We start from the raw sequence: 26,850 nt of genomic DNA, 5'->3' as shown, positions 1-26,850 counted from the left end.
GGGAGGAAGAGATCAGGAAAAGGTATTCATGCCAGAATAAGGATTTTTAAAAACTTCTGACAATGTTGGGGATAAGAAAGTCTCATTCATGTCCAAGGTGCTACACATGTTATGAAAGACCTGAGGAATGTAAACTTTGTACTGTGGCTGGCCTCCATGCTCTCTACAAGTAGAAAATGAAGACTAAGGCAGAAAAGTAAATGGCTTACATAATATTGAAGGAGTGCCCTAATGCAGGGACAATCTACAAAGACTGAGAGCATACTTTCATTCTTTCCTTCTTTTTCCTTTGTTGTTCCTTTTATAATTGTTTTAAATATGCTAAACAGAGTTAAAGAAAACTTAAGAACAAAAAAAGTGAACTGGGAGAACCATGTCTCATCAAATAGAGAATATAAATAAAGAAATAAATTTTAAACAGGAACCAAATAGAAATTCTGGAACTGCGAAGTACAAAATTGGAAAAAAAATTTACTAGTGGAGTTCAGCAGATTTTAGCTGGTAAAAGGGATTGTTGAAATTGAAGATACATCATTTGAGATTATCCAGCCTAAAGAACAAGAATAGCGAAGAATGAAGAAAAATGAACAGATCTAACGTAACTGTGAGACATGATTAAACGTACATACATATTAATAATGCTTAATCTGCTCTCCCGGAAAGAGAAAAAGGAACACAGATAATATTTGAAGAAATAATGGACAAAAACTTCCCCAATTTAATGAACACATGGATTTACACATCCAAGAAATTTAATGAAACCGAAGCAGGATAAAATCAAATAAATCTTCACTAAGACACATTACAGTTTAATCATCAAAAGCCAAAGTCAAAAAATCTTGAAATAGCTAGAGGGAAGCAATCTGTCATGGACAAGGGAACCTCAATGACATTAACAGCCAATTTCTCTTCAGAAACTAAGGGGTCAGAAGGTAGTGAAAGGATATATTTAAAGTACACAAAGGAAAAAGAAAAAGAAAAAAACCGTTAAAAAGAATCCTGTATCTGACAAAATTATTCTTAGAAAAATGGGAGAGAAATTAAGGCATACTTAGATAAAAACTGAGGAAGTTTGTCACTAGTAGATCTACCCTCTAAGAAATGGTATAAGTGCCATTCTGTACGCTAAAATGGAAGGACACTAAATAGTAGCACAAACCATATCAAGAAATAAAGGACAACAGTAAAAGTAGCTACATAGTTAAATTTAAAAGCCAGTAGTATTATATATAGTCAATTATTTATTTTTTTGCAGTAGTTATATTCTATAAAGTAGTCATGAAAACTGAAATTAGAAAAAAACTGAACCATCACCTAGGGGTAACACAGGGTTAGGTTCCCGGGAACATCTGGTCACATTTTTGTCATCTGATCAATACATATGTTTAAAAATATCATATTTAATATATATTGTTGATTCATTAACATTGAACTCATAGTCAACAGCCCTACAACTCATGCCTGGTGAAGCTTATCCAACACATTATTTTCTTTGTAAGGCACATCACAGTCTTCTTTCACTTTAGCACTATGATTGGGGCCATATTAAACTATAAAATCATCAACAGAAAGCACAAAAATATGAAAACATGGCTCTAAATATACATCAAAAAGGAAACACTTATAATATGTGAGCTGAGACAAGAAGGCAAAGCAAAACATCATCTTAATTCCATCTCAACCAGGAATGTACACTCGGGTGATTCAAATATTTGGCTATTCTGTGCATGCCCACAAATAACTGTGAAAGCACATGAATATTGATTTGGGGTTTACATAAAAATTTTGGTGAGTAGGTGAATTCACAAATATTGAATCCATGAATAATGACGTTTTTGGGGGATTGAATCATGCCTCCACAATGGACAAGTTCAGGTACCAAACCCTGGTTCCCTGTAAATAGGACCTTTGAAGATATTATTAGTTAAAATGTGCCAAACAGAATTAGGGTGGACAGTAATTCAATATGGGTGATTTCCTTCTTAGTAAAGGAAATTAGACAAAGGAAAGAAGCTGCAGGGAAAAGCCAGAAACTGGAAGTCAACAGAAACCAGAAGAGAAAGATTATTCTTTGTGCATTGCCACATGACAGAAAAGCCAAGGAATCCTAAGGATCACCAGCAGCCAAAATGAGAATGCCATAGTCGTCGAGAACAAAGCATCACCTTGTTGTTGCTTCAATTTTGTACCTTTTCTATCCACAAAACTGTGAGCCATTAAATTATTGTTGTTTAAGCTAACCCATTGAATGGTTGCTTTTGCAGCCAGGAAAGTTATACAAGGGCCAGTTTTACTTGACTCTTGACCCCTATATTTGTCTATAGGATTTCAAACAGAAATGCTAAAGAAATAAAATATAAAGCTATGTAAAAGGGCATGGTTTACCCGTATAGACATTTATAAATACTCATAAAGTTGTAACCTGGGATAATAAGAATATAATGGGGATGGTATTATAAAGGAGAAGAGTTTTGATATACAATAGAAGCTAAATTTGTATTAATAGAACTTGATTATTGTATAGTTAAGAATTTCATTGTACCTGCCAGTGAAACCAATAAAGAAAAAATTAAAAATAGACATGTAAAGAGAATTAAGGGATCAAAATGGTATGTTGTAAATTTCAATTAATCTCAAAAGAAAAAAATAATAGAGGAATTGAGGAACAACATGTTCTGAGACAGAAAATGAATAGCAAAATGGATTTTAGCAGGCATTGACAGAGTGGATTAAAAACTTAAAAATGAGCAAACAAACTAAAAAAAACCATGATCTGACTATATGAGTCTACAAAAGACTCACTTTAGATTAAAAGACAAATATATCAATTGTGAAAGGATGTGAAGAGATATTCCATCCAAACAAAAGAGAGCTAGAGAATTAGAATGGTTGTACTAGTATTGGTCCAATAACTTTTAAATAAAAAATTGTTACAAGAGAGAAAGGACATTATATATTGATAAACTGGACAATGAATCAGGAAGATGTAACAACTATAAATATATACAAACCTAACATGAAATATATACAAACCTGAGTACCGTAAGCTATATGAAACAAAAAAAAAGAAAAAAAAAAAGACAGAATTGAGGGGATAATAAGGTCTACAGTAATAATTAGAGACTTTAACATTACACTCCAAAAAATGGGTACACATGTAGCCAGAAGATAAATATGGAAAGAGAGGACTTGAACAAAACTATAAATCAACTAGCTCTAACAGACAGCAGCAGAACACACATTCTTCCCAAGTGCAAAAGCAACATTCTCCAGGATAGACCATATGTTATGCCAAAAATCAATTCTCAATAAATTTAAAAACATGGAAAATATTCAAAATATCTTCTCCAAACACAATTGAATAAAACTGGAAAGCAACAACAGAAAGAAAACTGAAAAATTCACAAATATATGGAAATTAAGCTATACCCTTTTAAACAGCTAATGGATCAAAAAGGAAATCACAAGGGACATTAGAAAATACATTTAGGTAAGTGAAAATGAGAACGCAACATACCAAGTCTTTGGGATACAGAAAATAAATGGTCAGAGGGAAATTTATTCCTCTAAATGCTTACATTAAAAATAAAAAAGGAAAGAGCTCAAATCAATAGTCTAGCTTATCTTGAGAAAACAGGAAAAGAACAGCAAGCTAAGACAAAAGATAGTAGAAGAAAATAAATAATGAAGATTGTAATGGAAGTAAATGAATTGAGAAAGTAAAACCAACAGAGAAATTCAATGAAAACTAAAGTTGGATCATTAAACAGATAATAAAATTAACAAACTTTTAAGTAGACTAAGAAAAATAAGAGATGGCTGAAGTAAATTAGAATTGAAAGTGGATATATTAATACAGTATTTACAAAAATAAAAAAGATTATGAGAAAAATACAATTAAATACATGCAATCGATTAGAAAATCTACATGAAATGAGAAAATTCCTAGAAACACATTACTGCCAAAGCTTACTCAAGAACGAATTGAAAATATGAACAATCATATAACAAGTAAAATGAATGTGTCAGTATTATTTACTAAAATCTAAATGTGTACAACCAGATGACTTCAGTCATGGTCAGAGAAAGAAACGAGAAACAAAACATCACATATTGTATATTTACATTTATATGAAACATCAAGAGTAGATAAACTCATAGAGACAGAAAGCAGTCTAGAAGTTTCCAGCAGTTGGGGAATGGGAGATTGGGGAGTTATGGTTTTAATAGGTATGCATGTTAGTTATAGGAGGATAAAAATATGTTGGAACTAGATATAGGTGGAAGATGCTGTTTTACTTTTCTTGTCGGCTCAAGCAAATGCAATGAAGTTGGTTGGAAATAAATGGAAATTTATTTGCTCATAGTTTTGAGGCGAAGAGAAAATCCCTAATCAAGTGACAAGGAAGGTAATGCTTTCTGGCTGAAGATTCTGGTACTCTTGGGCTGTGTCCTGGTGATCCTCAGTCCTTAGGCAGTCACATGGCAATATACATGGTGGAGTCTCTTGGTCGCTCCCTTTCTTCTGGGTTCCATTGATAGTCAGTTTCTGGCTTTTCCCTCTGTGGCTTTCTCTCACTTATGGCTGAAATTTATTCCACTTATACCGGACTCCAGAGATAGGATTAAGAGCCATTCTAATTGAGCCCAGTTACATGTTTACTGAAGTAATCTCATCAAAAGGACCCGATTAAAATGGGTTCACTCCCACCACAAGAATGGATTAAGTTTAAGAATGTTTTTCTGGGGAACATACAGCTCCAAATCACTACATATGCATAGCACTGTGTATGTACTAAACACATCTGAATTGCTAATTTCATATTATGTAAAATTTACCCCAATAAAATAAATAAATACACATAGTATTTATTCATACCAAGCAAAACATTGTTCCAAAGGATGACTGGAGAAGTGGTTTGGTGACGTCAAAGTGTGAATGGGTTAATGAAATTTAAATAATAACTATTATGATTTAAATAATCACTATTAACCAATTGTGATAAGGTAAAAGCAGAAAAAAAGGAAATAAAGCTAGATGTAAAAACTAGGGTCATTGTTCCAGTAATGCAGAGTGATGTTTAAGCAGAAACTTTAGAAATGCTGACTTGGAATGCAGAAATAATAAAATAAATAAGATAAAACCAATCTATACTTTAACAGAAAAATTTTTAAAAATCCAAACAGCCTCAACATACTTGCCTGAATGGGCCAATGGTGTGCTAGAGCCAGCTTGAAAGAGAGAATTTCTTTATATAAACTGAGATTTAAATAAATCATTTTAAAATTAAGTATTAAATAATCTAAACTCCTTTGCTTTTATCATAGTTACCTATGTTTTATTATTATTTATATCTTGAGGTTATTTTTACCTAATATATCTGTTGGTAAGAAGACTATATGATGGTGTGCTACTGCCCATATCTCTCCAACTCTGTATTGAAGGAAGACTGCATGTCTCCCTGACCATGGTGGAAGTATTTAAGCCATGAAAATAAGCAAGTACTACAAGTAAAAATATAATTTACTTTTATTAAATGTTCAGACTAAGATAATGATAGAGAAAATGTTAATAAAATACCCTTTAAAGTGTGTAGCATTTGTGTTTTTAAAATTATGATTAAGCAAAATATGAATAAGTATTTTTCCAATATTAAAAACAATTATCTGATTAAGCAAAGAAGTCATCAATCTCATTGGCAATTGAGGGAAATTACAACATATGTTTTCATTGTTTCACTTTTGCCATATTTGTTAATAATTGAAAATATCAACTGACACTGTGATCTGAACTACACTCATTCATTGACTATGACTAAAGGTTGACTATAGATAACAGAATACAAATGCACTGCTGGTTGGTACTTGGTGTTAATCTGTCAGAGACAAGGAGGCTCATCCCTGGGAGTCATGTCCCATGCCAATGGAAAGGTACTGAGTTTATTTACTGAGTTTGGCTTAGAGAGAGGCCACATTTCAGTAGCATGGTGGTTTTCAGGGGGTAACTGTTAGGCAATATACATTATTAGGCTAAGTTTCAATTTTACAAAAGAAGTTCACAAGTACAAACATTAATATCATGGCCTTAGCATATTGGTTTGTTTTCTTTTATTAGGCACTGCCTATGTACTCTAGAGATTCTGGACACTATATTTGAGATTGTAGCAGGACTCCCCAGGATGGGAATTTAATATTTTGTTAGTTATTGTGTTGGTCTCAACCCATTGAAATAATATCATATGATCATATGAACACATTAATATTCTATAGAAGCATGTCCCAGGTGCACCCTTCCCCATGCATTACTCCCATCACCAACACCCTGCACCAGTGACACTTCCCTTCCATTGTTGCCAAAAGAATAATCTCACAATTGTATTCTCACCCTCCCCAGAGTTCATCTGTTCCTTCCTTTAACCCTCACTACAGCTATGGACAGCTCAACCCAGCCCCCCAACCCCACTCAGACCCACACTCCAGCATCAATGACCCCACTCACATCACTGCACCCAAATCACCCCCATCCACTACCAAACCAATCACATCCACCTTATACATTCTGCCCAGATTGAGCATTGGTTTGCCACTCTTTACTCCCTTTTTATCTACTGGTTACCTATCTTCCAGGCTCTACCTCTGTGAGTAAGCTCAGTACCCTTAGTTCATTTCAGTAAGATCATGCAATATTTGTCCTTTAGTGATTCACTTACTTCACTCAAAATAAGGTCTTCAAGATTCATCCATGTTGTCACATGTGTAAATACTTCATTTCTTCTTATAGCTGAGTAATATTCCATCATGTATGTAAAACATTTTGTTTACCCATTCATCCACTGATGGACACTGTAGCAGTTTGATATGGTTATGAATTCCAAAAATAGATATTGGATTATGCTTATAATCTGATCTGTAGCTGGGCATGATTGAGTTATGATTAGGGCATTGAGTTCCCACCCTTTGGTGGGTGAGGGCTCACAGATAAAAGGCATGGCAAAGAAAGAGTTGAGGGTTTTCTGATGTTGGAATTTGGAGTTTGGAGTTTGATGCAGAAGACTTAAGCTGAAGCCCCTGGAAGTCAGCACCCTGAGGAAAGAGAAGCCAGCCCCAGGAAGAAAGGGACCTTGAACCCAGAGAAAAGCAAGCCCCAGGAAAGTAGGAACTCAGGAAGCCTGAACCCTCACAGATTTCGGCAGCCATCTTTCTCCAAATAGATTTTGGTGAGGGCAGTAACTTATGCTTTATGGCCACCTGGTATCTGTCAACCCCTACCCCAAATAAATACCCTTTATGCAAACCAACCAATTTCTGGTATTTTGCATCAGCACTCCTTTCGCTGACCAAACAAGACACTTACTTGGATTGCTTCCAACTTTTGGCAAATGTAAATAATGCCATGATGAATATTGATATGCACATATCTGTTTATGTCCCTTCTTTCAATTCTTCTTGGTATATTCCTAGTAGTTGTCTTAACCAAAAGGGGGAAACATTAAATACAAAATAGTTTTTACAGCAAAGAAATTTCAAAATGAGTCAAGAGTTCATTCCAGAGGTTACATTTATGTACTTCTCAGGATAATCTCACTGATAAAATAAACAAAGCCACAAACAGTATTGCTTCTGAGGGTGCTAGAGACTTTCAACATTATAGGCAAGGAACATAACACCATGAAATCAGAACCCTGTCAATGGGCATTATCTTGGAATATATGATGCCCTATTTCTCCAATGTAACAGAGCCAGACTAATTTGTAATTTTCCCAAACATGATTCTGCTACCCTTTTTATTTGAATCTATAATCAGCACTGTGTCAATTAAATACAGATCCCAGAGACTTAGATCTTCAATCTGTTCATATGCTGGTTGAGCCCCGAATCTCCGAGTTGCAGCCAACACCTACTCTCCATCTCATCAGATTCACCCAGGACAATTAACAAAATGATGATGGACAACCCCCATCCCAAACAAGCAGTGAGTGTCTACATCTGCAAGTAAAATAGCTCCTTCCATCTCTCCCATAGCCCTGTCTCAGTCTGAAGCAGATCAGTTATCACCATCCCCAAATATCAAGACTGAAGAATGAACAAAGTTAAGGGGGAAATGCAACCACGGGCCAAAGTAGATTAATATTATTCTAGTAACGGAAGAACTTGTAGCACTGATATAAAGGTAGTTGTTACCAGGGGATCTAGAGGGAGGGGATGGAAGAATAGGTGGAACATAGGACATTGGGATTGTTCTGTATGATATTAAGACAGATACAGGCTACTGTACATTTTATCAAAGCCTATAAGGTAGTACTGTGCAAAGTACAAAACATAATGTAAACTATAGACCTTTTTAGTAGCAATGCTTCAATATTTGTTCATCAATTATAACAAATGTATCAAACTAATGTAAAATGTTATTAATAGGGGAAAATATGAGAGGGGAATGGTGTGAGGTATGCGAAAATCTATACCTTTGATGTCACTTTTCTGTAATCTAAAACTTTTTAAAAAATAAAGTATATTAAATGAAAAAACTATAATACAGCAAATATCTTTAAAAAAACATTCCATTATACATTTCTATTATATCTGTAGACTGTATGGAATTTACAGTGAAGAGTGTTATATACTCCATTATTATTTATAAATTGTGTATTATGCATCTTTTGTAAAGGCAAAATTCATAATAGACTTATGCAATTTTTCCCTATGGAGTCAAATGTAAAGAATCTGTTACAAAATATACTGAATAAAGTACTCTTTCTTAATTTTGGAATGTTCTGTCTTTACACCAAGATTGGTCTCTATGAAATTAATACTTAAAAGCTTTCAGTGATCCTTAGAAGTTTCCTCTGTTCCAAATCAGAAATTGCAATACCCCTACAGCAGCCCTTAGTATCCCCATCTTCTTAACTTGCCTCTGCCTACAAAATCCCAACCAGTTATTAGACCAAGGAGACTAAATATCATGGAAAACTCATGATACATTATACAAATTGAAGGGAAAGTATCTACTTAAATTATGTGGAATGCTTCTTTGCAGGTGAGATTTGTTTCTTATCTTCTGTTTATTTGGCAAGGATGGCATTACAATTTGTTCAATCATTTATTTATAACAGTATAGATCCATGGATATTTATTTTATTAATTGGGTTATAATATAATGCTACTTAATTTGTTTCATTCTAAAATTGGTCCAGCCTTGGCTTTTTTGGGCTCTTTCACTTGGCTTCTTTGTCCCTTTGACATACCACTATCAACATAAGGTTTTTGTTTTTTGCTTTTGTACTTTTACCATTATCCTATATTCTGACACTACTAGATACTCCAAGATTATACTGTATATAAAAGACAAGCAATAGACTGTGAAAAAAAATTTGCAAAATACACATCTGCCCCAAATCTTAGAATCAGCCATTTCTCCAAAGACCCTAGCTTTCTTTTACTGAAGAATTCCTTTTATTCAAAACCAAGGTCTGGCATCCACATGGTTTTGATAAATGATTTTAAACATATTTTCATATATTTAATTGTATATGATGATATTGAACATATTTTCATATACTTATTTGTGTGCGCTTTGTGTGATGTCTGCTCTGATCTTTTGCCCACTTTAAAATTATACTGTTCCTTTCCCTATTGTTGTGTTTTCAGATCCTTTTTGTATTGTAGGGACAAGTATCAGATGTGTATTTTGCAAATATTTATTCACAGTCTATTTCTTGTCTTTTAACACAGCAACCATTTTAAGCTTTATAAAGTACATTTTTTAGTGCCTTGGTGTTATGTTGAAAAATTTATCATCACCTATAAAGGAACAAGGGTAAGAATTACAGCAGACTTCTCATCAGAAACTATGTGAGGAAGAAGAGAGTAGAGTGAAGTGTTAAAAAGTGCTGTAAGGAAAAAAGAGTGACATAGCATCCTATAACCAGTGATTTTTTTTTTTACAAAAATGAAAGAGAAATAAAGACTTTTGCAGAGAAAAAAAATCTGAGGGAACTCATTGCCAGCATACCTGCCATGCAATCAGTAATAAAAGAGATGTTTTAGGGATAAGGAAAATGATATAATCAGAAACTTGGAGTTACATAAAGAAAGGGATAGTTTTGGAGAAGGAATAAGTAAAGGTAAAACAAAATCTTTATTTTTCCTATTGCTATTTGATCGAAAGGATAATAATTTGCTTAAAGTAATAAGAGTAACAATGTGCTAGATAATTCAAGCATATAGAAAAGTAAAATATAACACCAATGTCTTAAGGGCTGGGAGAGGAGATGGGAATATCTGATCTCATGTGAAGCAGTATTGTGTTATTTGCAGGAGAATTTGCACTATAATATGTATTAATATATGATAAAGTCTAGAAGAACTGATAAATATTTTTAGTAGAAGAATGATTGTTATGCTCAGAGAAGATAGAAAATGGAATTATATGATATATCCATTTAAAACCAGAGAAGGAAGAAAAAAAGAAAAAGAAACAAATATTAGTACAATGAATGGAATACAGAATACAATGATTGGAAACATGGTCATGATATTAAACCAACCCTATCAGTAATAACTTTAAATGTGAGTGGCACAAATAGTAGATTTTTAGAATGTATAAAAATAAAGATATTCCTGTTGATGTTGTCATCAAGTGAACCACTGTAATTATAAAGGCTCAGATAGATTAAATGTAAAGGATGAACAATAATATACCATTCTAACATTAATATAAAAAAACCTGAAGTAGCTATATTAATTTCAGGCAAAGCAGACTTCAGAACAGGGAGCTTTATCAAGAAGAAAGAGAAGCATTAATGATAAAGGCATTAATTTTCTAAGAAGATACAACAGATCTAAACTCATACACACGTACAACAGTGTCAAAATTTTTGAGACCCAAATTGATAAAATTTCAAGGAGAAGCAGACAAATTCACTAAAATAGATGGAGAGGGATGCAGACTTGGCCCAGTGGTTAGGGGATCCATCTACCACATGGGAGGTCCGTGGTTCAAACCCCGGGCCTCCTTGACCCATGTGGAGCTGGCCCATGCCCAGTGCTGATGCGCACAAGGAGTGCCCTGCCTCGTAGGGGCTTCCCCCGCATAGGGGAGCCCCACACACAAGGAGTGCACCCCATAAGGAGAGCCACCCAGCGCGAAAGAAAGTGCAGCCTGCCCAGGAATGGTGCCACACACATGGAGAGCTGACACAACAAGATGACACAACAAAAAGAAACACAGATTACTGTGTCGCTGACAACAACAGAAGCGGACAGAGAAGACACAGCAAATAGACACAGAGAACAGACAACTGGGGTGGGGGGAAGGGAAGGGGAGAGAAATAAATAAATAAATCTTTAAAAAAATAAATAAATAAAATAGATGGAGATTTCGATCTTCTTTCGGTAATTGATAGTTCAAACAAAAAGAGCATTAGTAAAGGTAGAGTTGAACTGAACTACACTATAAATCAATAGGACTTTTTTGTTCAGCAGTTCTCCTGAAAGTTACTATTTGCTTTCCTAAATATATATTATAATTTATCAGAAGCTTCATGTGCCATCGTTCAATTAATAGAGTACTTATTTGTACTTCCAGATTCTTGTTTATTAAACTTATGAAATGATTTATTTCTTCTGAAAACATTCTTCCAAAATCTCCCTGATATCCTCTTCTAATTTCTACTTATTGCTTTCCTTTTTTTTTTTTTTTTTAGGTTTTTTTTTTTTTTTACTTTTTAAAAAATTTATTGAAATATATCACTCATACATAAACAATATGTGTATAATAGTGAATTTACAAACCAAACATATATAACATAAAACAAACATATATAACACCTCACCCTACCACCAATAACTTGCATTATTTTTAAACCTTTTTAACTAAAGACTAAAGAGCATTGTCAAAATAGAACTATTAAACAAAGTACACTATGGACATGGTAACAATCAGATCATATTATCTTAGCTGTAGCAAATGACACACCACATTGTGGTGTGTTGATGGAGGGGTGTTGTTTGGGAATTCTGCACATGTATACAATTGTTTTATAAGTTTACAACTTCTATCATGAAAAAATATATTTAAAAAATAGTAATAGGGTGGGTTGGGGGAAACACACACCAAATGTAAGATAAGGACTATGATTAGTAGTAAGATTTTGACAGTGTTCTTTCATAGTTTGTAACAAACGTCTCGTGACAATGAGTGGTGTTAGTGGAGGGTTAGTGGATGGTTGATACACCCTGTATGATGTTATGCATATCTGCTTTGTAAGTTAACAACTTTTACTATAACTTAATTGTTTATGTATGTTCATATATAAATAATATAAAGATAATAACAATTGGATTGGTTAGGGGAAAACTGCTTTGTTTACTAGTAATACTTATTGCTTTCTAAGTCTTATACTTCTTGGCTTAATTTCACTATTCTTTGCATTTTTTTGTAGGAAGACATATCTGAGTAACATTAATTGAAAGAATAAGTTAAAATACAAATAATTTTGGTAGAACTTGAACGTCTGAAATTTGATTATTTGTTTTAACTCTTGAAAATTTGATTTGCTATATATTCTAGGTTCAAAATTATTCATCATGACTTTAGAAATATTGCTTTATGATCTTGTAGTATATAGTATTGTTGATGTCTGATTCATACTAATTTTCTATTTTTTAATTCCTATTAAGTTTAGGATTTTCTTTTACATTGCCATTTTAATTGAATGTTTAAAATTTTTCTTAATATTTCACAGTCTTTCAAAGTAAAGTACAGAAACTTTATTTCTGCCAAGGACTTATTTTCTGTAATTGATTTTATTACATACTATTTCCCATGGTTTCTGTTCAGTCCTTTTTTTAATGCCTAATTTAGTTTTTTATTACTTTTAAAAAATATTTACAATGAAGTACTGTTCTAACATAGGCATGATAGAATTTAAATTTAATCATTTTCCAGTATCTTCATAAACCTCCGGGTAATATAAACAATAGAAAGACTATATTCACTGAATAATTCTTTTCAAAATAGAATCACTCAAGAATACCACAGGAAAAGTATAATCACCGTGGAGCTAATGTTAGGGCTCAGTTTTCTACTCATTTGTCACCCTTCTGCAGTTGTCTCTTCAGCCCCAGTTTCTATTATCTGCAGACCTGCCAGCCTCACCTGTACTCACGGTACATCTGATAACTATTGCAATTACCCGCTAAACCCTTGTTCTGACCCTGTAAACTAAGACATGCAGGGTCAATAATAGGGAGTGTGAGGAAGAGATGAGATGTGGAGGCGTTTTTGAGACTTGAAGTTGTCCTGGGTGGTGCTGCAGGGACAGTCACCGGACATTGTAGGTCGTCCCATGGCCCACTGGGTGGACTGTGGGAGACTGTGGGCTATGGTGTGGACCATTGACCATGAGGCGCAGCAGCACTCAGAAATGTATTCACCAAGTGCGATGAATGTCCCATGATGATGGAGGAGGTTGTTGTTTTGGGGGGAGGACTGGGGTGAGGGTGAGGGTATATAGGGACCTCATATTTTTTTATATGTAACATTAAAAAAAAAATAAAGACAAAAAATAATGAAAAAGAAAAAGAAGATAGTGTGGGTAGACACAGTAAAGAAAGTGGTTTTAACATTTCAAAATTTCATTTTGAAAACAGTTGCTGCAGTGCATTTGCATAAATAATGTGGAGATGAATTCTGACTAATTGCAAGACAAATTTCAATCATATTAAATAAATTTGCATGTGTTCAGTTCTTCTTGAACTTCTATTACATTGTACCTCATTCATCTCATCTTTGCTTGATCATGGTTTTCTTGCATTTTTTCTGCTCCTATGTTTACCTTTGGCCTTACGTTTGAGTGATATTCCAGTATGTATTTCAAATTTCAGCCAACCCACTTGATGTACCATTTGATTACTAGCTTTCTAAATTTCAACAGTATTATTTTTAATCTTCTAGAAATTTATCACCACCTGATTGTCTCTTGATCATCTCATTCTATTTTATTTTATAAATATATATATATATTTCTAAATTATGTATTAAAGAAAAATAGGTTGGAGTGTTTGTTTTGTTTTTCTTACAGTTGTAGATCTGTTTACTCTCTAGATACCTACCCTGAATGTGAACTTTCTGAAAATTAACAGAGCATACCAACCTATAGCCATCATCTAGAAAGTCTTACTTTTCGGGAATAGTAAGGCAGTAAGACTGGATTAGTTAACACATCTGTCAAGACAATCATCAGCTATGGGTGAGGTTTAATATTCCGTTTTCTCCTCTTTCTTTTCTTTTTCTACTCCTTTTTCTCTCCCTCTCCCTTTTGTTAATCTTTGGTTTGTTTTCACTCCTATTTTTTGAGAGGCAAATTAAACATGTCCTCCAACTCCTATCTTGCACAACAGGTTCTCTCCATTTTATTTTAAGAAATTTATCTAGGGTTTTTGTGAGAGAAGGTGAAGGCATTTTGCATATCTGCCTCCTAATTTTGTAGAGGAAGTTCTCGTGCCCCTTAGATTCTAAAAATGACTCAATGTGTTCAGTAGGGCAATATTTGTGTAGTCAGCTGATTATGGTATTATGAAACCAGTAGCTGTACTGTCATCTCATAATATTAAAACCATAGCATGCCAGCTCTATCTTTTAGGGTAGGGATTGCTATTGTCAATCATGTCTATGCTTCTTGCTTCTGACTCTGATGATATTCATTAGAATTAGCCTTTATCATCTTCCCCATGTTATATATTATAAAATTAATTTATACACTTTATTTGATTTAATTTTTAAAACATTCATAGGTAACATAATTCCCGCACTGCAGAAGATAAATAATAACATTGGTCTACATGAATCCACAGTTCATATCTAACCAACAAAGGTCTCTATTTCCCTTTCATGTTTGGGGCGTAGCATTACAGCCAAAATACACTTATGACAAGAGGTAGAATGGGTTAATGGGGCAACCTAAGAAAATGCTATGGGTTTTGAGGACTTTTTTTCGAAATGACTAAATTAAAACCTGCCAATGAAATTACTTTGTAAAAACCTATGCAAGATTCACACTTTTATTTTAAGAGTGTACTTTCAAGCTACTCTTAGATAGCTTTATTTTCTTTTTTGAGGAATTGTAATTATTTGGCAGAATACAACATTGTCTGTTTCTATGGGATTACCTTGACTTAATATTGTAATATTTTAAATTTACTATTACATGAGGTTTTCCGAGAGCTTACATGATTACTGCATAATTTCACAAGGATATTATTGAATGATTTCAAGCATTATAAAGATGGCTTAATTACATTATTTAGAAGATGCCTTCTAGTAAATCACATGAAAGATTTTTTCTCTTTCTTTTATCTTGTCCAGAGGATTTTGAGGATTGAGCTTCTCAAAGGACAGAGTTTGGTTATGAAAAACAGATATCATCTAGAATCGGTCTTGAGAAGCAAATATTCTTCCTGTGATAGCAAAATATCGAATAAACTGTGATTGGTAGTTGATAAAAGGAGCCAGAACAAGCTACCTCTCTCATTCTCTCTCTGTTTTTGTCACACAGCCTTTTTTTCACTTTGCATAATGACCATGCCTTTTCACAACTTTCTATTGATTCTCTCTCTACCAGAAATATTTATTTTTCTCCAATTTTCTTCCTGTTGTCTCCTACTCATCTCTGCTTTCATGACACTTCCTCTAGTTTCTTCCTTTGTCTAAATCTCATAATCAATTTGTATTTTTTTCATTATAGAACTTTTTAATGATTTTAATTGTATAGTGGTTTTTGAAAGAATTTATTTTGAGGGGAAGTGTTTTTTCTGCATTAAAGTTTACCTAAGGATTGGAAAGTCACATGTATACACAAATATACAAACATATATAAAAGTATGTACGTATATGTTTGTATATTTATATGCACATTATTCACGTACATATGCATGTATATATTTAATACATCAGGAGATTCAAGAAATGAAGAAAGATCAGAAGAGATACACAATATTTACCATTAAATCAGTTGAAGAGGTTATACCCTTTTAGCTGCTCAGTAGACGAATAAGCTAGAGAATCATGGAAAACAGGTGTTATAGAAAACAAAGCCAATTTTAACCCACACTCAAAAAGTAAAGCATTAAAATAAAAAATTCTGAAAATGGCATATATCTGGTCTCTATAGTTACACTGGTTATTATTATTTAGATGATTTGCTACAAAAGGGGAATACTTTAATATTTTAAAAAAAATAGAAAAGAAGGAAATATTATCTGTCCCAGTGAAACCTATCTGGTAGTATAAATACCATCCAACCCTTTCTCTGCAACACTACCAAAAAAATCATTCAGAAGGCAAACAGTCCGCCAGTTGTGAAGGAAAGAGAGGAAAATCCACTCTAAGCTAGAATCCTGAGTCCATGCACCATGTCTGTGAGGATGTGAGGACCAGCAAATTTCCTACAGAGGAAGGAACATGGGGAAAGCAGGGAACACAGAAATTGTATGTAAGAAAGAGAAAGGTAGTCTTTCATTTTCTGGTTGATAAGAAAGACCTTGAAATTAGTAATTTATCCTCACAACTTCAATCTTTTATAATGCACAGATGTTAGTTTTACAGCCCAACTGGTAATTTTAGGAATAAATATTGAATGTGCCTTAACTCTTAAACTACATAAAATATAACTGCATTTTCTTTAATTGCACTACAAAAGATTAATTGAAATTAAAAAAAAGAAAAAGCATAAGAATTGTTGAGGCACACTATTTTAGCATTTGAGTTTTAGTATTATTTATACATGTAAGTATTGAGAAAACCATACCAACATTATACAACAGAGAAGCAAAAATCTCTCACCTTAAATATGTTTTCATGGGATTTAGATAGATAGATGATAGAGAGATAGATGATAAAGATATAGATAGATAGGTGATATAGATAGATAGATAGATAGTAAAATTCATTCTCCTTTTTTCATAGAATGGACATGGAATTTAAAATTTCAAAGCTTTTCTCCCTCTCATTATCCAGCTGTGAAAATATGTTTGTTTGTCTTATCCCTATAATGCGGAATGAGAAAACTTTGTTTAGCATATAGTGATTATATAATAAAACGTTCTGTCTTAATTTAAACAAAAGTGTTAAGTTGCCAAGTCATTTCCCTAAGACAGACAGTCATTAAATTAGAAACAACTGGGGCAGACCTATAATCATCATAACCCTCTACCAGGAAAGGAGGAAAGAAATGAGAGATTAGACCAGGTAAATGGTTAGTCCAAAGCTGAAAAGAAATTAGAGAGGATAGTTTACTTTTAATTATGGAAAGGACACTTTCAGTTATGTCAAAACAAACAAACAAAAAAAACATAAGACCAAGTGCATTCAGTTATGTCAAAACAAACAAACAAAAAACACATAAGACCAAGTGCATTTTAAGCGCCCTTCTTAGGGCAGATCCTTCTTAGGTAGCAGTAAAATTGTTTAAAAGTTATATTTTAATGATGAAATTTTGCTTACTTTTGTTCTGAGAGGGAAGATATGGTAGAGAAATTTAAAGCTTACAAAAATCTGAAAGAAATCTGTAATAAAAATATGTTTGGAAATGAAATATTTTATTTACATTTATGTTTGTCTTTGCCTTGTTTTATATTAGGAAGTTTATAAAATTAGAAATAAAGGAATTACTTCCCACTTTTTATGTATTATAAATATAAACAACATTTCCTTATAAAATGCTAGTAAGCATGATAGGGTATATCCTTCAGGTGTTAATTTTCCATGACACAAGTAGTTAATGCCTAAACTAAATTTTAGCTCATTATATCATAACATTACCCTACTATTAATCACCTGGTAACAGAAACTCACTGGCCATGGAATTTGTGCACAAGACATTCTTTAAGAAGTGATTTAGGACCTTAGTCTTTGAAAGGAACATAACATTTTCATCAAATCTTTGAGATGATTTTAACTTTGAACAATTTCTGTTTTCCTCAGATTAATCTATAATTTTTGTTTTCTCAGATATTTGTTGCATATTTCTAAAGTGCAGGTGCATGGTATCTATTTTTCACATTGTTCTTCAACTGAAGCACTTAGTTCATGTGAGAGAGGCCAATTGTTTTTTCTAATAAGCAATATGATAGCATAGGCAGATATATCAAAGAGCATTGCTATAAATAAAGGCTAACAATAATAACTAACCCTTTTGTTAAGTGCTTACTTCATGTCAGACATGATTTTAAGTGCTTAACATCTATTAAACTAATTCTCACACTGTTCATGTGACATAATTGAAATACAGAGGGATTAAGCAACATACCTATATGCTTAAAAGTGACAGAACTGGGATTGAAACTTAGTTTTCTTTCTTGGGATCAAAAACCCTATGTTATTTTCTACTTATCCCTCAGAACTTGGTCAAAATCTCAGTCTTCTCTTTTGAATCTAACACCAAACCAATTGGACAATAGTTGCACACACACACACACACAAAAGTAGATTACGATCTTAACAACTCATAAATCATTTCCTTAAAGACATTTCACAAGGAAAATCAGGGATCTGACTTACTATCTAGAATTTCAAAATGGTGATGTCAATTGAGAAGATAACTTATATCGAGTAAATAGGACACACTCTATTGCCTCTATCACATTTCTAATGTCAAAAGATTAAAAGCCCACCAGAAAAAAATGCAAAACTAAGTTAATTAACTCACTTCCAGTGAAGCAGTTCATTGAGCAGTACATAGATGGGAAAGGCATATTTTTTAAGCGCTAGACAGGGGCATGGTGGTCAGGTTGGTAACACTAATTAGGATTTGGAAAGTATTGATAGCCCTCAAATGGGACAAAATGAATGCACACGTCTGTCTATGGCTGACTAAAGCAATTCCCATATCCGGTCACAGTCTGTTGTACTGAGGTAACAGGTCCATAGTCCTTTATCAGTTTCAATGGATTAGATACAGGTGCAATGAAATAGAATATACATTTTTTATATCATCTAAGCAAGAGCTGCTTTAAGTGGAAAATTTCCTTTTACACTCTCATAGTGTTACAGAGAACTGTCATGGCATTAATGTTGAGGTGATTGTTTTCCATTGCTAGGATGTTTTAACAACAGATGCCATGTATACAAGCAAAGCATTGTATATGTGTTCCTGAGGAAACAAGACTGCAGGATATTTGCATAGATTGCATGGTTATGTATTTATCATTAATACTATTAATTCATTATTCCTTCAACCATTTTTTCATTCAACGCTTTAATAAGGATGTTATTAGGGAACAGGGGAATCAGAATGCATAACTTTGTTTTTATCTTCTAATTATATTTATTTTACTCAACCTGGGAGAACAAAGGCAAATGAAAAACTCTCCTGTCTTTAAGAAGGGAAGCAGAAAATAAAATTATCATTTAGAGGCAACTGTGGTACTAAAACATACCAGGAGGACAAAATGAAGTACAGAGGGACATTAAATTTAACTTGGACAAGGGATTTGGTAAGAAAAAGCTTCTTGAAAAGGTAACACCTAAGCTGCGTTTCTTTTATAATAACTTTATCGAAAATTCAAAAAAATAAAATAACAGAAAAAGGTAGTTCAACAAGTTATGGAAGGATTACTCTTAAAATATTCTGTCCAGGTACTTTTATCTCATATAATTCCAACTGTTAACTCAATTGTTCCCCTAGTGTTCAGAAAGATACAGACATGAACGCAGATTAGTTAAATGACATAGTCCAGGTCTTCCTCCTAATGCAAAAATTGAAGAAGAAAAAAATGCTTAATCACATTCATATATCACAAAACAAAATCCTATTTTCTTTTTTTAACCTTTAGTATTAATATAGTATCAATTTTGCTTTTGCTACAAAAACATTACAGTGTTGTTAACTGTAGCTATAAATTACATTAGTTATATTTTCCATGTATATCACCATGGTCTAATACCTTGTAGTAGAGCATTCTTGTATTTATATTATTAACCACAATCCATCTACTGCCCGTATCATTGTTATAGACTTCCATGGTTGTCTTGTGAATGTTCTCTCTGATGCCTGTTTGGCATTGAAAGTCCCCAACCCCAGGACAGATACTGTCCAGTTCACAGTGGATGTGTTCCATTTTGCTAATGACTCTAGAAGCATGATATACATTACTTGCCATCTGAAGGTCACACTTACTGACCAAGTCCCAGAACAAAGAAATAAAGCCTGTTTCTCCAGTAAGTCCCAGTAAATGGCCTCCAGTAGAAGGCACTGTTTGTATCTGTGGGTGCTGTAATAAGAGTATTCCAGACCATTCCCGGAGGCTGCCTTCCTTTTCTAAAAGCCAGAGGCAGAAATCAGCTTCCTGTAAACCCAGACATGTGAAAGAAGATCTAGGCATCACCATGGGGCCACTGGTCTTCCTGGTCAAGGTTGCTGACCACAGCACATGGGGGTGGGATCTCTCCTGTTTGTATCTCCATGGCCTCAGGCTTAGACCTGGCCATGCTGGTAGCCTTGACACTGCTAATGTATCCCTGGGTCTGGCCAAGAAGTGCCAGGCTGCTAACCATTGCTGAAACCATTAGTCTAGGGAGATTAATGTTAGTTGCAGGATAGCTGGAGGATAATATAGGGAATGTATAAAAATGATCCTGAGCTGAGTAGGGTTAGATGAAGTCAGGTAGGAAAAGAAGACAATGGGTAAGAAAGACAAAATAATTAAGGGAAATAATTATGTATTTATCCTATCATTCCTATACTTGATGCAATTTTTTTTTCCTTTATAGAACAGTGTTATAAGTAAATGCAGATGGACTGATAAAATCAGAAATTCATCATTTTGCAATCACTAATGAAATAATGGATCTAAACTAGTGGCTGCAAAAACCATTAGGTGAAAAGATATGAGAAAGATCAAAGGGCCCACCTTCAAACACACCAGTCAAATATCAGTAAAAGAAATACAACCAGGCATTCTGTGCTCCCTGATATGTTTCAAAGAAAGAACACAGCAACATCATGAAAAATTGTTAAATAATAAAAGGAAATTTGATTTGATCAAGCACTGGATTGCATTACCATTTTTCAAAAAATTTAGTGAATAGAGGAAAAGGCTTATAGGTAACCATGAAGTAAAGTAAGCAAAATTCAAGATGTGGAAAATTCTAACAAACAAATGAAATAGGTTTTTCAAGAATTAAAAATGAGAGTAGAATATGGGGGTGGGAACGTATTTATAAATTAATAGGATCATAAGACATACCAAACATGCAATTTTTTAAAATGTTATGAATGCTGATTAAATGACCACTTATCTGGTTCTTCAAGCAGTGAAGATTGATTGTCACTGTGGGCCCTGAGGAGAGGGGGAGAGAAGAATAGAATAAATGGAAGCAGGATAACTGGGGGGGCAATGGAAGTATTCCACAAGATCATGCAATGATGGATACAGGACATGCTAAATTATACCAAAATGTATAAAAGTCTATAGACTAAAATATAAACCATAATGTAAAACATAAGATAACTAAAAATTTAGAAAATTGTATAGTCTAAAATATAAACCAAAATGGAACCATGTTTGGTAGCTATGTTTCAATATCTGTACATCAGCTGCAGCAAATATAACATAAACATGTAAAAAGATCATTGCTGGGGAAGGGTGAAAAGGGTTTGATGTTGGATATATGGGAGTCCCCTATATTGTATATGTGACTTTATTGTGATCTAAAACTTTTTTTAAAATAAAATCTAAAATTAGGGAAAAAAAGAAAGGATGTAGATGCTGAGGAAGAAAAAAGTTGCCTTGCCACTGTACATATAGGGCAACACCTATTACAGCGATGAAAAGCAAAATGTCAAAAGCAAAGTTTTATCATATTTTTCATTTTTAATACCCCTATTTATATTTACTTTATTTTAGATTTTCTAAATTAGTATATATTTTATTTCTAATCTTTAAACCAACCACTACCATTTCATTTTCTTATTAATTGAACTTGACAATATATTAGGCTTCATTTTTTAAGAAGTTTTGGACCACAGAGTTTTTCAACTATGGTAGGGGAGGAATGCTGATGTGGGGTGTTATTGATGGGGGATGCATGTTTGGAGGGGTTCTCCAGGGCATGCATATAGGATACATAAAAATGTTCAGATATATGTTGGACATTTTCATAGTAGTTACAGTTACAAATGACAACTGAGGGAGTGCTGAGTTCCTAGCCAGGGGAGCTCTATCACATTCCTCAATGGAATACCAACAATCCCCCAAGTGCAAGCACAAAGACCAGTTAAGAAGAAAGGTCCAATGATAAGCCCTTGATACTGATGACTGTGCTTATGTGCCTGTGTGCCTGAAATTTGAACTAGGTCTAGAGTTGCAGAGTGCCTAAGAGTTACCTCCTGAAAGCTTCCAAGTTGTTCAAATGTGGCCACTCTCTAAGTCAAACTCAGCATGTAAATGCATTACCTTCCCCCCACCCTGGGACATGACTCCCAGAAATGAGCCTCCTTGGCACCAAGGAATTACTACCAATCAGTAATTGGTGATGCAACTAGGAAAAGACCTTGAATAAAAGGGGAACTGGTAAAGACAAATGAGTATATATGGCTAAGAGTCTTCAAAAAAGAGTCAGGAGGTCATCAGAGGGGTTGTGCTTATGTATGCCTCAGTAGGACCACAGAGACAGCCAAAGTAGACACAACCCCAGGTACTGGTGCTCCTGAGGGTTATGGAGACACACAGTTTCTATGATCATGCCAGTTGACCCTGGAGTTCAGAGCCTTGTCAGGGCCCAACTTTGGAATTTGTGTTCCTGAGTGTGATGGAGTTGGACTCAGATGTGACCTTTCTACAAATATCTCTTCTGTCACTTTTACTGAACCTGTGGTTGGCACTGGGGTTGATGTATACCCAGGAGACTTCAATTTCTGAACAGACCATGTGCCAGCTGGGCCCTGAGCCTCAGCAGAGTTGTAGCTCCTACTCTCTGGTTTGTTGTACTTGCACAGGTCAGCTAACAGGAAGGTGATAGTGGTCAACCACCTCACCTGGGAACCAAGCGTGCCTACTACTCCAAGCAGAAGAATCGCATCCATCAACGATGTGGAATCTAAGCCCCCTCTAGGTATAGAGGTGGAGTGGCCACGGTAGTTGCTGAGGGCAGGGAAAGGGAAAAAAGATGAGATATAGGGACATTTTCAGGAATTGGAGTTGTCCTAAATGATATTGCAGGGACTGATGCTGGACATTATATATCCTGCCATAACCCACTGAATGGACTAGGAGAGAGTGTAAACTATAATGTAAACTATAATCCATGTAGCACAGCAGTGCTGCAAAATGTACTCACCAAATGCAATGAATGTGCCACAATGATGAAAGAAGTTGTTGATGTGGGAAGAGTAGGGGGGTGGGGTCAGGGTATGTGGGAACCTCTTATATTTTTTAATGTAACATTTTTTGTAATCTATGTACCTTAAAAAAAGACAATTTAATAAAAAAATACAGTAAAATAAAATAATAAAAAATAAAAATAAATTACAAAAACAAAAACACAAAAAACGAACACTTGTAAAAAATGTGGCAATCAGGGAAATGTGGGCATGGATATTTGATAATAATAATATACAATTTTTACTAATGTTTTAGGTTTAAAATAGTATTAGCCCATTAAAAAACATCCTTGCTTAGGGACACAAACTAAAGAATCTATAGATGATAGGTAATCCGGACTTTATTTAAATGATCCAGTGAGGAGTGGGGAATGAAACAAGACTGTTAGGAAATTTTTAAAGCTGAATGATGAGTTCATAGGTGTTTATTGTACTATTCCTCTTTTTAAATATATTTTAAAATTTTATGGGACTCAAGTGATAAGGCCTCTGCCTACCATATGAGAGGACCCAGGTTCGATCCCTGGGACCCCCTGGTGAAAAAGAAGAAAAGAAAGCATGCCTGTGTGGTGAGCCAGTGCCCATGAGGTGAGTTAAGTGCCCAAGCAAGTGCCAGTGTGGTGAACCAAGTGCCCATGTGAGGGCCCACATGGGGAGCCAGTGCCTGTGCAAGTGAGTCATGCAGCAAGATGATGACACAACAGAAAGAGAGACCAAGGGGAGAGTCAAAGTGAAGCACAGCAGAGACCAGGAACTGAGGTGGCACAGTTGACAGGGAACCTCTTTCCATATTAGAAGTCTCCAGGATCGAATCCCTCTGAATCCTAAAGGAGAAAGATGAGAAGAGAAGACAAAAAAGATAAATAGATACAGAAAATCACACAGCAAATGGACACAGACAGCAAAAATATCAGGGTGGGGGCAGGGGAGGTGGGAAGGAGGAAAGGGGGAAAAATAAATCTAAAAAAAAAAAAAAGAAATGAAGGCATAAAGCCTGAGGTTAGGTTATGAAGGCAAAGTACAAGTAGCTTGTTTGAAGAATAGACAACAGCAAGCAGCATTAGAAGTGGAAGCAGCTGATTATTTATTCATTCTATAGTATATTTAAATACTTGCAATTTGTCAGGCATTAGAGAAATGAAAACAAGCAAAACTTCATACGTTGGGTATTGCCTCTTATCCTCAAATTGGATTTGAATCCCAGTCCCAATACTTTTATGTATGTGATTAAGAAAATAACTTACTCTTTCTGTACTTCAGTTTTGTGATACGTAAAATGGAATAACAATAGTAACTCAAAGGTAGTGTCATACAGTTTGTCATGAGAAGGTTATAAGATATCAATAAAGACCTTACAAAAGTATTATTCAGAACTTAATTATAGGATCAATGATGACCTATTATTATTCTTGCTTTATTGTTATTAAAAGTTAGCTAACATCACAGAGGAGTTTACAGGCAATTTTCATAGAACAGGAATGTTCTTCTGAGAGGAATAAAATAATAAAAACTAAACATTCAGTGTATTGTCATCATCTATTCCTTCTCAGAATCCTCATAGTTATGAGGTTGAAGAGATTAACAAATTTTGCTATAGCATAAAAATATTCATTAAGAAACAGTTTTAAAGATTAGTCTTTAGTGAATTATCTCCCTCTCTCCCATGCTGGCCACTTACCATTACTAAGAATCCCTGCTCCTCTGCTCACATTCATTATTGATAAGTCTGTTCAATTACTGTAGGGCTCTGTAAACATTTGTCAATGCAATGCAAATACAATGCAAATTAATTAAAAAGGGAAAGTGCATATCTCGCAAGAATCACATTTTCACTATGCCAATAAATTTAAGTTCACAGACTATTGCAAGTAACATAAAAAGTCATTGTCAAATGAAGGCCTCACAAGGTTAAACTGAAAAATGAAGAAAAACATTGGTGAGAGTTATGGCATGCTAGATGCTTAAAACAAAATGTTTTAGAAATAAAGTCAAGACATAAAGTAATCTTTTGGGAAAATGAATGAAAACTATACATTTTATTAAAAATGACACTTTCTGATCTTTTTGTGAAATTCAACTTGTGATACAGGATGCTATTTCACACTACTATAAAATGTTGTCAGAAAAATTATAGGCGAAAAAGCAGCACTTTTAAAAGCCACAATCCTAAGAATGAGAATATTTTGGCCATTATATCCTGTACTGAGAAAATATAAAATCAAATAAGCTATTTTTTATTCCTTAGGTTTATCTCAATGTAAATTATCAATAAGACGCCCATTCTTTTACTCCAGCACCACTGCCACTCTTTCTTATAAAATTTTGGTTCCAGTTTTAATAACTATCTTTGGATAATGAGGACCTCCTCTATGTATTTATTCCAGATTCTGTTATACACACAAGATCATCTAAGAAGAAACTCAATCCATTTTTGGAGGACCACACATAGCTTGTCAGAGGATTCTTGGATGTTATGCTAGAGTATAATTTTCATTATGAAAGTTAGGGTGGCCATGCAGAATTTTAAGCACGGCCTTTGCATAATCAGATTTACATTATGGAAAGAGCAGTTACATGAGACATTGCTTATTCTTGCCTCTCAGTCCACCGATAGTCATTGTTGCAGTAAACAGCTTCGAGCAGGTATAACTTAAAGTACCTTAGCTCAGCTTCACTACATCAACTTGTGTTCTCTCCCAAGGTCTTTGAGAGACCATGCCTTTGAAAACCTGCCAACCACTCAGAACTCATATATGAACATACATGATGTTCTGGAGAGTAAACACTCCATAAGCTAGCACTTGATTAAAGAGAATAAGAGCTAATGTACAATTGTTCCCTTTGCTTTCTCCGAGGCAGGCAATTCTAAGGCAAGGATACTCAAAGAAACCCAGTGGAATCAAGCTCCAGTTGTGAAAGTGGTAAACAGCAGCCTTTACTTTTCTTCCTTCTGTGATTAATTCTTTCTGCTTGAGATCATGCCCCCAAATCAACTCCCTACACACAAACCCTTTCCCCAGGGTGTACTCATCACAGAGAGGCTAGAAAATCATCTAACGGAATTCTAATAGAAGAAAGATAAGGTGTACAGTAATTTTGATAATCCAGGAAAGATGTGATTAAAACATGAACACAGCCATAGAATAGTTACAAAGAAATGGCTTAAAGTTTAAGAGGTGTTAAGGAGATAGAACCTGCAACTTATTAGCTGATTAAATGCAAGGAATGAGGGAGGGGATGGAATATAAATGGCCTCAGACATCATGGAGCTGCGTGGGCACATCATAATTTGTTAGTTGAGATCAACCACAGCATGTATAGTCAAAGAAGATGCTCATGTCAGGGATCAAAGACAGGACACTAAAATCTGGGCAGAAGGGGAAGAGGAGCCAACCAATAGAATGGGAAGAAAATACAAGGTATTACATGTTGCTGCAGTAAAATTAATCTAGATATTGTACAAAAGGTGCAG

General features: G+C 34.3%; 1 pseudogene; it reads right to left on the bottom strand.

The window, feature by feature from the left end:
• The window catches only part of LOC101412602 (SR-related and CTD-associated factor 8 pseudogene), a 46,553-nt pseudogene that overhangs the window by 2,273 nt on the left and 17,430 nt on the right, over positions 1 to 26,850 (bottom strand).

Source organism: Dasypus novemcinctus, chromosome 1, assembly GCF_030445035.2.
Source record: "Dasypus novemcinctus isolate mDasNov1 chromosome 1, mDasNov1.1.hap2, whole genome shotgun sequence".
Classification (NCBI taxonomy): domain Eukaryota; kingdom Metazoa; phylum Chordata; class Mammalia; order Cingulata; family Dasypodidae; genus Dasypus; species Dasypus novemcinctus.
Note: the sequence above shows the minus strand (reverse complement) of the source record. Positions and strands in the feature narration are given on the sequence as shown.